We start from the raw sequence: 13,550 nt of genomic DNA, 5'->3' as shown, positions 1-13,550 counted from the left end.
GGAGATATAGTTAGATTTGGTATAGATTTAATTTCATGGTACGCTTTCGGGCATCGGATGCCCTCCAGCGCTTCGGGACATGCCAGATATACTTGCTGTTTTCTCCGCTGTTCCTGAGATGGCGGCATTGCGCCGAAGTCTCTGCGGCTCGAATTGGCACTCTGATCCCTGACATTCCCCCTTCTAGGCTCCCCGATCGTCTTGCTTGCTGAGAGACATGACCGACCTTCCTTGAAGTAGCATATTCATAACAGGATATGCGTAACACTGCCCGCTCATTAACAATTTTCAGAGAACGCGCCGCACAAACTGTTTGGCATTTTTACCAGTGACAATAATTACTCAGTCTAGCAGGCAAAATGATAGTTGGGGTGAGAGAGGCTCGAACTCTCGACCTCAGGATTTCTCAGTTAAGCTATGAGACCTACGCGCTAACCAACTGCGCCACCACCCCTGGTGATGTAAAGTGTAAGTGAATTAACCAGCTAAACCTGTAAAGGTATGGTTTTCTTGTGTATCATTGATTTTAGTGTCATTTCATTTTGATTCACTGTGCTTCTTGTATAAACGGCATTCTTGAAGAAAGCTCATTAGGTGACATCATCAACCCCGTTTATTACAGAAGTTGCCACCATAGCTTCACATTTCTTTTCTGTAGCGAAGACGTCATCTCCTCCTAGTTGCAATGGAAAGATTCGAAGCGTTTTACCTCAAAAATTGAATGTTTTTTTGTGGATTACCACCGGCATCCTGTTTGGTTTCTGAGTCGATGTCATTTTAACCGTGCAGGTGTCCGCATCAATCGCAGAACAAGAGGTAAAAATTGCAAAGGTATTGTTTGGGATTTGTAAGGCGAATTACCAATGCGGAAGAAATTTAAATGATTTGGAGGCCGCCTCATCATCCTCTCCTTCTGTGCTTTTTGGCTCTACTCTTTACCCTTCAAGAGTCTGCCAAAATGACTCAGTGAGAGTAAATCCAGTTCTCAAGAGCATGTCTCCTCTCCTTAAAGGTTATGCCAAAAGACTTGGTAATAGTAAATCCAGGTCTGCCCAAAGGACTTATAGTAAGAGTAAATCGCATTGACATGTTGCAGGTTGGTGGTTATGATAGTGCTGCCATTAACCGTTTTATGGTCAGAGTAATCTATATCGGTGACAATTTTGCTCCGAGAATAATAAAAAATTCTATGGAGAGTGTGGGAAAAGGTGGGAAAATACAGTAAAAAATTTTGGAAAATCTGGGTTACCATTGTCAAGCTTTAGGATTTTGGCTTCCCAAAAGTTCTTGATAGTGCTGAATCTATTTCTACTTTAAAAAAATTATTTAAGGACTCTCACATATCTAAATTCTGGATTCAGGATTTTGGCTTCTCCAAAGGTTCAAGGTTTTTGATAGTGCTGAATCCATTTCTAGCCTAAAAAGGGCTATCTTGGAGAGAAAGTGTGGGCCCAAATAGAATCAAGCCATCATCACCAATGATATTTTATTGAACTATGGGAATAGGAACAATCAAGAATGGAAATATATAAGATGGACAACACCAATTAGTTATAGATAAGATAAGATAATTATATTTATGTCTAACTAATGACCACAAAGTAAGTCAAAGGCACTGTTGAGTACACTGAATATAAAAGATACAATGCATGAAGTAAATCAAAATCTGATCTTAGTGGAAAAGATTCAAGAGCTAATAAATCTGAAGATTGAGAATCAAAAATACTATAAATTATGTGTAGATTATGTATAACTCACTAATGAAATATAACACCGAAACTATTTTGTGATTAACCTATAATTGCCTTATTGTGGATTAAAACCAAATCCAACCAAACTATTTTGTGATTAACCTATCATTGCCTTATTGTGCATTAAAATAAAACCGAGTCCAATCAAAAATATAATTCTGCTCTCATAAAGCACAAAGCCATGAGAGAAGCATAAATTGTCCAGAGATGACCAAAACTTGAAAGAATAAACGTGTAGTAAAAATTAAAAGAATAAACGTGTAGTAAAGAATTCTCAAAATAAATCCATACGTCAAAATATATACATGTACAACGCATTTATGTACCATATACAACAATTAATAGACAAGGCAAGCACGAAAGAGTTCTAAAAATAAATCTATTAATGTACAACACAGCTATGTACCATTTACACAAGGCAATCATTTCTATTATGAAGCACGAAATTAAAAAGCATAAAACACTACAAAGCAGGCCTGGAATTTGACCTAACTTTTTTTGAAATGTATGAAGTGTCGGGTTTAAGAAAAACTTCAAACTTTTAATTTGAGGTCCAAGTCTTTAGATGGCTCCTTATAATTTTAATGAGGCGCACTCAACCTCAGTCGTAGATCATTCACGACCTGTTTCCGACCATTGAATGCTCACCGAATCATTGGCCATCATGCTCCATGAGGTGGGGCCGCCCAAGACCCTCTCATGCACCCGATAGCACTATTGGCTCCATAAGCAGAGGTCCATTGGGTTCTAGGCTAGTCGAGGCTGGGGTCAAAGTTTGCGACCCAATGAGATCAAGACCGTTGATCTCTGCATAAACCTTCCACCGTTGATCTTGTCCCGTGGACCCACTCTCAACCTTCCTATTCCGAACTCAAAGCTTCTTATCATCGTCTCTTTCGTCACAAGAAATGACTCTTTGTCTCCCATAGAAGACTAGAACTTTATTCTCTCCTTGTCCATTCCCCTAAACAATTATGGCGTACCATCCTTCCCCGACGATCCCTATTCCACCTGACCTCGACCCTACATCCATATTCTCTCACACTTCCAACCTTTATGATATTCCCAAGCAGGCCCAAATTCATGTTACCTCCCCACCCTCTTCCTATTACCTATTCTCAGATAGAGATATTAGAGAGGCCATTTGGGTGATGAACAACAGCAAAGTAGCCGATGAGGAAGGCTACCAAGCAAAGTTCTTTAAGCACGGTTTTCGTGCTTTGGTTAGCTACTTGGCTGATCTCTTCAACCATGTAATTCGTGAAGGTTTTCCACCAACATGGGCACACCACATCATCCATCCGATCCACAAATCAGGTCACATCTCAAATCCCAATAACTACAGAACAATCATGGTGAGTCACACGTTCTCGAAGTTATATGCTACTGTTCTACATAGGAAGCTCTCCAGTGACCTTGAGCAGAGACAACTCAGAGCTAGGGGACAGGCAGGTTTTCGACTGGATCATCAGACCATTGACCACATTTTCACCCTTTGTGCCATGATTGAGGAGGCACGACACCGCTCTTTGAAAGTCTATTGTTGTTTCGTAGATTTTCGGAAAGCTTTTGACTCTGTTCTGAGGGAGGCCTTGCTCTAGAGACTCAGAGATATTGGCATTTCTGCAACCCTATTGACTGCTATTATGCGCCTATATGAGTCTGTTCTTGGTCGTCTTCACGCAGCCCATGGGATGTCTGATTTCATTCGAAGCACTATTGGGGTTAAACAGGGTTGTCCACTGTCCCCTACCTTGTTTGGGATCTATATTGATGAGTTGGAAGCATTTCTACACGAGCATATCCAGGACACTGATGGCTGCCTTCTTCACCAAGTTTTGATATCTATTCTACTCTTTGCTGATGACGTGGTCCTCCTCTCCTCATCCCCAGAAGGATTACAAAGGCAACTGGATGCCTTAGCTTTGTTCTGTGACCATCGATAGTTGACGGTCAACCTGGGTAAAACCAAGGTTATGATCTTCAACAGGGTGAAGAGAACCTCAAACCTTCACTTTCTATTCAGAGGGGAGGAGATTGAGATCACCAGCACGTATACTTACTTCGGGGTGCAATTTTTAGGGCCCCACTTCAGTTTGCGACCAGCGCTTCAGCCTCGGATCAACAAAGGATATGGATCCTTAGCCCTTCTTGAGAGATAGTGCTTTCGACATCACTTCCAGGGCATCTCGTCCAAGATGAGCCTCATGGACACCTTGATTCGTCCCACTGTTCTATATGGTTCATAGATTTTGGGACTGTCTTTACTTGAGTCAGACTGGGCTTCAATTGAGAGAGTCCAAATTCTTCTTCTCCGCCGCATCATTAGGTGCAAACACAGTGCCACAACACATCATCCTTGCACAGTTTGGAGCTCAGCCATTTCGGCTTGAGACGGTCTTCAAATTGGTTTCATTCTTGCATCGTGTCCAGGGCTTGGCAGACTCAATAAAGAGTAGGGACCGTTATCCTTACTTGGCATATTGCTCTTCTAAGACTATTTCCCGTTCTACCCCCTCAGGTCGAGCCAGATGTTGGTTTACAGGAGTTTCAAACCTCTTAGACTCAGTGGAAATTCAGTTGGATCGTCTCCCTCCTTTCTGATATTCCGTAGATTCTCCTGGTCACCTTTTACCTACTAAACATGAGCTAAACAAGATCATCAGGGAGGACATCTACAGGTAGTTCGTCTAGGTCGCCTGGGTCAATCCTCCAGGAGGGTTGTGCCCAAAGATGGCCTTCTATGTTGAGCACTTCTTGGAGTTGAGAGACTGGCTCATTGTTCGACCCCAATATATGTTTCACCATTGGATGCATACTCTTTGCATTCCTCTAGGCTAGTTCAGAGTAGGTTCTCATAGACTTTGGGTAGAGACAAACCACCAAGTGGATAGACTAGACAGACTCTGCCAGGTAAGTCATTTACATGAAGTGGAGACCGAGGTGCACTTCATCCTTGGATGCCCTGTCTACTACGAGATCAAAGGAAGGTTTCATTGCTTGTTCAGAGATTCTCGGACCCTCGCTGACTTTTTCAGGTATCCCGATTATAGATGTTTGGCCCTATATATGCAAGAGGCTCTTAGGTTCCAAGCGCATATTCTTCAGCCTCCCATCAGACCAGACCCCACATAGAGGATGACGACATTTTTCAGGGTACTACCTTCAGACAGGGGCACTAAGAGATCAATTGATACCAATACGTATCCAGACTCCAGATCAGTGAGGATCCGTGGGACCTCACCCTTCTACATGAGATCAGCAGCAGTTCTGTCTCAGATCCGTTCCTGGGAGACAGACTAGGTCCTCTAGCATTCAGCAGCGTGTGAACCACCCCAGGACATGATTTAGTGGATAGTCTACACTTGCCATCGGCTCTTCATCGGGCCAACAGACATTGTTGAGTTTCTTCAGCGTTATTCATTCAGCCTCAAATGTTAGGAGAGATGGGTCTGATCCTCAGACCTATTAGGTCTTGGATCTTCTCCACTATAGCCAGATGTTGATTTACTTCATGCATTGTATCTTTTTATAGGAGACCGTTTGGTTCTCCCGCTTTGTATATACATCAGTGTACTCAACATTCCCTTTGACCTACTTTGTGGTCATTAGTTGGACATAAATATAATTATCTTATCTTGTATAACGTTTAGGTTTTCTTTTTTGGATTATTTTTCCACCTAGGTTTGCAATTGGGGCTATGGCCGACACAGTGTAGAGTTCGATAATGATTGGGCTCAAACTCAAGGCGTGGGTTAAGTAGCCAATTGGGGATTTGTGTTCTCGACCAAAAGTTGTGCTACATAGGAAACTTAGTCATGGAGTGCAAGAGAAGGTGGAGTTCAGAATTTTGGTTTTGTAGCAAATAGAAAGGATCAAATTCAACCAAGAAGCTTACACATCCACCAAGTAATAGAAAGAAGAACCTTCACCATTAGTAAATGAAAGAGATATGGTTGATTGTAGATTGCATTCTTAAAGGTTTTGAAAAAGTATTTCTCATTCTTTACGGATATTTGTATATGTGAAATAAACAATTATAAATAACCATATGGCTTAGATGACATGCAACGATGCAAAATTTAAGTTTTATAATTACATATTTTTCAAGATATTGACTACTTAATATATTGGGTTTGTCATATTTGTCATATTATTCCTTATATCCTTTTTTAGGTGTTGTCTCTTCCCCATTTACATAACTTCTTATTTGGAGCCTCATTTCTAGGAAGTTGTGGTTTCTAAGAATTACTTGAACCTACATATATTTTTGGTGCACTAGAGCTAGACTAGTGAGTCATTGTGCTTTCTTCTTCTAAGGATGACTATTTTCAAGCCTACCTCCCAATTGTTATACAAAGTTTGCATATAACAACAACAAAAATTTACACTCACGAATCTACATAAAATGTAAAGTGACATGCACGAAAATCAAATCACTATCATCAAATTTCTGTTTGACAGGTAAGATAAATTTTAAATTCCAAGCCTCATACAAAGCAACACCCATGATCATTTTAGTATAATATATATAAATTCGAAAGACAACGTTGAGTTTGAGGTGTTCAAGATCATCATATTTGGCATAAGTACATGTTTCTTATAAACAATAGTGTATTACATGCCACCCCACACTTGACCCAATTACCCCCATTAATCGAAAGGCTGAACAATATTAATTGAGTTTAGAGTCCAACATAAGAATTTATTTGCTCAATTAAGACCTAGCAAGTGCGCTGACACTTGTGCTGTAACATACCTCCTATACACACCATCAAAACAAGACTTGTTTATCTAATAATTTAATTGGCAATGTTGATTTGAAGAGGCCTAGAATCATAAATGACTGGGAAGTGAGGGTGTTTATGGGAAAACAATTTGTTCCTCTTAAATTTTTATATAGAAAATGGAATGAGGGAAGTCGCACTAAGGAAGCTTTTATGTAATGCAATTCTTTTGTAAGTTTTTTTTTGTAAGCTTGGCAAGACTATATCTTCATCATGCCCAATATTTCACCCGTATTAGGGCGAGGAATTGAACCGGTGACTTCACATCAAGGAGTACCTTAACAGAACACCCAATCATCGTATATCCAAGACCCATGGACAAGAGCTTCTCCCATTATTATTTAAGGGCCTTGGTAAAATAATTGCAACAAGGTCTAGATGTATCTGAAGTAATTAGTCTGGATGTATCTGAAGTAGTTAACCGAGACCATCTAGGAAATCAACATCTCACCCAACATCTTTGTCCCATACCTAAACAAATAAAGAGATGCATACAATTATAAAAATCATTCTCACTTTGTGTACAACCTGGAGAAATGCTTCTTATATTCTTTCCCTCGATAAATAACTATGCCTTAACATGTATTCACCCATCTATATTCTTTAATTATGGTTGTCATTTATGAACTTTTAGTTATGATCAACAAATCTTGTTTTCTCATAATGGTACACTAATTATGTGGACAGATTAATCACATTAACTCCTTCAGGTATACCTTCAACCAATTTTGAATTTTGGTAGTTATGAAGAGTAGCGATATGAACCACTCAATATGTCATTAGATAACTCAGAAACAACCATCACACAACTAGAAATACGATTAAGAGAGGTGGGTCGTGTTAGCAGATGCACACAAGAAATATGATTTTCTTCTTCTTTAATTAATCAAAATTACATACTAGAGGCTTAGGACAAGAGCTCCGACAGTGCCAAGGAGATAAAATGATAATGGGGTAATTCCACATTCATTATTAATTTTTAATTCATTAAGATTTATTGAAATTCATGACAACATACATTGCCTCCACAATTAACTCAGTCGTCATGATTCATATTTACCTACTAATTAAATGGATTAATAATTTTCATATTATTATAATTAATTAAAAATACAATTAATTATGATTTCTCATAATTTTAATTAATTAAACATAATTAATTAAGAATAAATTTAATTAATTGTGATGTTTAATAATTAAGGTTAAGCTTTAATTAAAAAAAATTGAGTGTTTAAAAACATGATTAATAGTTACATTCGGATATTTTTTAGTGGATAAAGGTGTGACATTTTAGGGTAATGAGTGGAATCTGGCAATTTTCCCTCAGACCAAAGTTTTGTAAGATAGTACAACCTTTAGTTGCATTAATTAATATGAATTATTAATTTATGTTTTGACTGCTTGTGGTTGTCTCCATGCTAGTGTGGCCTTCACTACTATGTTCACAATAGTAGGGTCGTCAAGGGTTGTTACAGAGATCTAGGGATTTGTTAGTTGTATAATAAGAAAGCTTGTTTTCTTGTCATGTGTGCATGATTCATGTAGCTAGCATCCTCTTGTTTCTTATCCATTCAACACTTCAAGATTCATCAAGAAGCACACATTATAATTTCTCTCTTTCCATCTTTATTGAAATTGTGGTTACCTCTTGCTTAGGTAGGCTTAGTGAAGTAAAACTTATTTTCTTCATCACTATCATTCGAGTGAACTAGTGTGCATAAAATTAGTACATTCATATAAAGAATCCTATAATACTTTGCTAATTCATTGTGGCTCAAATGATACTAAATTTTGTTCTACGTTATCTTGCGACTTATGATTGTTGTAAGCCCTCAATAGATAAGAGGGATGAGTTGTTTATTATAGTTTCTAGCTTGTCTCTTTCACCTCTTTTTTCCTTTTCTTGATCATTTCAAAGGCTTTATAGATTCTATTAAAACTTGTATTCATTCATTCTGAGCAGTTACATATACATGGGGACTTCACACGATGAACCTCTGACATATCATGTGCTTTCATGACATACTAAACAATACCCTTAATTTCACTACATATTGGAAAATCCCTCTAAAAATCACATTATTTAACCCTCTACCAATACGAACCCAATATTCCTTCCCATTTAAAAAACCCCTACTTTCACTAGATGTTTTAGGTATCCATTTTATTATTAACATTTTGTATATCCTTTTATATTTTTCATTAACTTTGAGCTCCATTTTTTATACCTCCCAATATAAAAAACTCTTTACCCCATATTATATGCTCAATATATTTTGTCATTTTTTCCTCAATATATATCCCCCAATATGAATGCATGTGGTATGGTATTGCATTCCGAGTAAAGCCCTTGTGTACATATATCCATTGATTATGGCTCCTCCTCAACTTGCCACTTAGAAACCAACGTAGAGAAGAGTTGAAGACTTTTGTCCATAGTATCGACAAACTCAAACAAAGATGAAACTTGGGCCATAGGGATTGTCAGGTCATATGATAAATAGTAGTAGAATTCAAAAATTGGATTCTATGTCTACCCAAATCATTAATTAGAACTAGATCCTAGCTACCTAATCGACGACAAATAGAAAACAGAGTCACTACAAGGAGCACAAACATAGAAACTAGGTGGAAACAGAGGTATCAACCATAATCACAACTTTCTTATCCCAATGAGAGTTGCCAGGGCTAGGAAATGTAGCTTCCTTAACCTCCAATCTCACAAGTCATTTTTGAATATCGTACAACTGTACAACCACATCATCAAACACCATCAGGTTTTCATTCTTAGCATCGTTCTTGTCCAAAAATATTTAAAATGCAACAAGAAAATCCTAATTTAATTTTGTTTTTGAATTGAATTGTAATTCCACATCTCATAACAACTTGTAATAGTTAACTAAGTTAATTTGACTTAGTTGTCTCAGTCAATTCAAGTTGAGGGTCTAACTTGAATTATGTAGAGTGTCTCATACATTTTAGGAGCTCTAGTTGAGTTTGCTTTGAGTTGTAATTATATAATTCAGTTTAACTGAATTAAAGTTGATTAAACTAGTTCCAACTAATGGAGAATTAATGGGAGATCCAATAGTGAGGTGTAACCTGCAGTAGTGGGTTGTAACCACCAATGATCAACTAGTAAACTGAAGATTCACTCATAATTAACTCATGCATGTCAGATCAAAGAAAGACCCAATTAAGATTTGAGTTTAGGGACAATGTACTATGCTTTGACGGTCAAGGCAATCATTTCTATTATGAAACAAGAAACTTAAAAACATAAAACACTACAAAGTAGGCCTGGAATTTGATGTTCGACATCTTGTTTTTCTTAAACCTAACTTTTTTTGAAATGTGTAAAGGGTCAAGTTTAAGAAAAACCTCAAACCATAAATTTGAGGTCCAAGTATTTAGGTTGCCCACTATAATTTTAATGAGGCGCACTCAACCTTAGTCGTAGATCATTCGTGACCTGATTCCAACCATTGAATGCTCGCTCAATTATTGGCCATCAGGCTCCATAAGATGGAGCTGCCTAAGACCCTGCCATGCACCCGATAGTACTATTGGCTACATAAGCAGAGGTCCATTGGGTTCTAGGCTAGCCAAGGTTGGGGTCAAAGTTTGCAACCCAATGAGATCAAGACCGTTGATCTCTGCATAAACCTTCCACTGTTGATCAAGTCCTGTGTGCAACATTGTCTTATATAACATTTAGGTTTTCTTTTTTGGATTATTTTGCCACCTAGGTTTGCGGTTGGGGCTATGGCCCACACAGTGTAGAGTTCGATAGTGATTGGGCTCAAACTCAAGGCGTGGGTTAAGTAGCCAATTGAGGAATTGTGTTCTCGACCAAGAGTTGTGCTACAAAGCAAACCTAGTCTTGGAGTGCGAGAGAGTGTGGAGTTCAGAATTTCGTTTTCGTAGCAAATAGAAAGGATCAAATTCAACCGGGAAGCTTACACATCCACTAGGTAATAGAAAGAAGAACCTTCACCATTAGTAAATGAAAGAGATATGGTTGATTGTAGATTGCATTCTTAAAGGTTTTGAAAAAGTATTTCTCATTTTTTTATGGATATTTATATATGTGAAACAAACAATTATAAATAACCAAACATGCCTTAGATAGCATGCAAAGATGCAAAATTTAAGTTCTATAATTACATATGTTTTTTAAGTATTGATTACTTAATATATTGGGTTTGTCATATCTGTCATATTATTCCACATATCCTTTTTTAGGTGTTGTACCTTCCCAATTTACCTAACATTTTATTAGGAGTCTCATTTCTAGGAAGTTGTGGTTTCTAAGAATTACTTGAACCTTCATATATTTTTGTTGCATTAGAGCTAAACTAGTGAGTGATTGTCCTTTCTTCTTCTAAGGATGACTATTTTCAAGCCTACCTCCCAATTTTTATACAAAATTTGCATATAACAACAAAAGAAATTGACACTCACGAATCTACATAAAATGTAAAGTGACATGCACGAAAATCAAATGATTGTCATCAAATTTCTATTTGACACATAAGATAAATTTCAAATTATAGGCCTCATACAAAGCAACACCCAAGATCATTTTAGTATAATATATATAAATTCGAAAGACAACATTGAGTTTGAGGTGTTCAAGGTCATCATATTTGGCATAAGTACATGTTTCTTATAAAAAATAACATATTACATACCACCCCACGCTTGATCCAAGTGCCCCCATTAGTCGAAAGGTTGAACAATATTAATTGGGTTTAGAGTCCAACATAAGAATTTATTTGCTAAATGAAGACCTAGCAAGTGTGATGACACTTGTGATGTAACATACCTCCTATACACACCATCAAAACAAGACTTGTTCGTCTAATAATTTAATTGGAAACGTTGATTTGAACAGGCCTAGAATCCTAAATCACTAGGAATTGAGGGTGTTTATGGGAAAGCAATTTGTTTCGCTTAAATTTTTATATAGAAAATGGAATGAGGGAAGTCGTACTAAGGAAGCTTTTATGTAATGCAATTTTTTTGTAAGTTTTTTTTTTTTGTAAGCTTGACAAGACTATATCTTCATCATGCCCAATATTTCACCCAGATCGGGGTGGGGAATTGAACCGCGACTTCATATCAAGGAGTACCTTAACAGAACACCCAATAACTGTTTATCCAAGGTCCATGGACAAGAGCTTTTACTGTTATTATTTAAAAGCCTTCGTAAAATAATTGCAACAAAGTCTAAATATATCTGAAGTAATTAATATGGATGTATCTGAAGTAGTTGACCGATGCCATCTAGGAAATCAACATCTCACCCAACATCTTTGTCCAATACATAAGCAAATGAAAAGATGCATGCAATTATAAAAATCATTCTCACTCTGTGTACAACAACATGAACAATTTTTCCTAGAGAAATGCTTCTTATATTCTTTCCCAGGATAAATAATTATGTCGCGGAACATATGTTCACCCATCTATATTGTTTAGTTATGGTTGCCATTTATGATATTTTAGTTGTGATCAACAACAAATCATGTTTTCTCATAATATTGGTACACTAATTATGTGGACAGATTAATCACATTAACTCCTTCAGGTATACCTTAAAACAATTTTGAATTTTGGTAGTTATGAAGAGTAGCGATAAGAACCACGCAATAAACTTGTCATAACTCATAAACAACCATCACACAACTAGGAATACGATTAAGAGAGTTGGGTCATGTTAACAAATGCACATTATAAATATGACTTTTTTTCTTCTTTTTTAATTAATCAGAATTACATACTAGAGGCTTAGGAAAAGACCTCCGGCCATGGTAAGGAGATAAAATGATGATTGGGTAATTCCACAATCATTATTAATTTTTAATTCATTAAGATTCATTGAAATTCATGACAACATACATTGCCTCCACAATAAAATCAGTCGTCATGATTCATATTTACCTTTAACTAATTAAATGGATTAATAATTTTCATATTATTATAATTAATTAAAACTGTAATTAATTATGATTTTTCATAATTTTAATTAATTAAACATAATCAATTAAGAACAAATTTAATTAATTACGATGTTTAATAATTAAGGTTAAGCTTCAATTATGTATCTCTTTGAGTGTTTGAAAACATTATTAATAATTACATAGGATATACTTTAGTGGATAAAGGTGCAACATTTCAGGGCAATGAGTGGAACTTAGCAATTTTCCCTCAGACCAAATATTCGTAAGATAGTACAATTTTTAGTTGCATTAATGAATATTAATTATTAATTTATGTTTTGACTAGTTGTTGTTGTCTCCACGCTAGTGTGGCCTTCACTACTATGTTCACAATAGTGGGGTCGTCAAGGGGTGTTACAGAGATCTAGGGATTTGTTAGTTGTAGAATAAGAAAGCTTGTTTTCTTGCCATTTGTGCATGATTATGTAGCTAGCATCCTCTTGTTGCTTATCCATTCAACACTTCAAGATTCATCAAGAAGAACACGTTATAATTTCTCTCTTTCATTCTTTATTGAAATTGTGGTTACCTCTTGCTTAGGTAAGCTTAGTGAAGTAAAACTTATTTTCTTCATCACTATCATTCCAAGTGAACTAGTGTGCATAAAAGTAGTACATTCATATAAAGAATCCTATAATACTTTGCTAATTCATTTTGACTCAAATGATACTAAATAATGTTCTACGTTGTCTTGTGATTTATGATTGTTGTAAGTCCTCAATAGGTAAGAGGGATGAGTTGTTTATTATAATTTCTAGCTTTTCTCTTTCACCTCCTTTTGTCATTTCTTGATCATTTCAAAGTCTTTAGAGATTCTATTAAAACTTATATTCATTCATTCTGAGCAGTTACATATACACGGGGGCTTCACTCAATAAACCTCTGACATATCACGTGCTTTCGTGACATACTAAACAATACCCTTAATTTCACTACATATTGGAAAATACCTCTCAAAATCAAATTATTTAACCCCTACCAATGCGACCCAAATACACCTTCCCAGT

The 13,550-nt window shown here is 36.6% G+C and overlaps 1 non-coding gene across 1 annotated transcript; it reads right to left on the bottom strand.

Moving 5' to 3' along the window:
* Positions 1 to 367: 367 nt before the first annotated feature.
* Positions 368 to 454, bottom strand: TRNAM-CAU (transfer RNA methionine (anticodon CAU)). Its single transcript is given in 2 exon segments — positions 368 to 403; positions 417 to 454. It is a non-coding gene; the product is annotated as a tRNA-Met (tRNA).
* Between the last annotated feature and the right edge of the window lie 13,096 nt (positions 455 to 13,550).

Source organism: Pinus tabuliformis, chromosome 7 (genome assembly GCF_031772625.1).
Source record: "Pinus tabuliformis cultivar Carrire ecotype Pingquan chromosome 7, CPIR1, whole genome shotgun sequence".
Lineage (NCBI taxonomy): Eukaryota > Viridiplantae > Streptophyta > Pinopsida > Pinales > Pinaceae > Pinus > Pinus tabuliformis.
The sequence above is the reverse complement of the archived record's forward strand: the minus strand, read 5'-3'. Positions and strand labels throughout refer to the sequence as shown.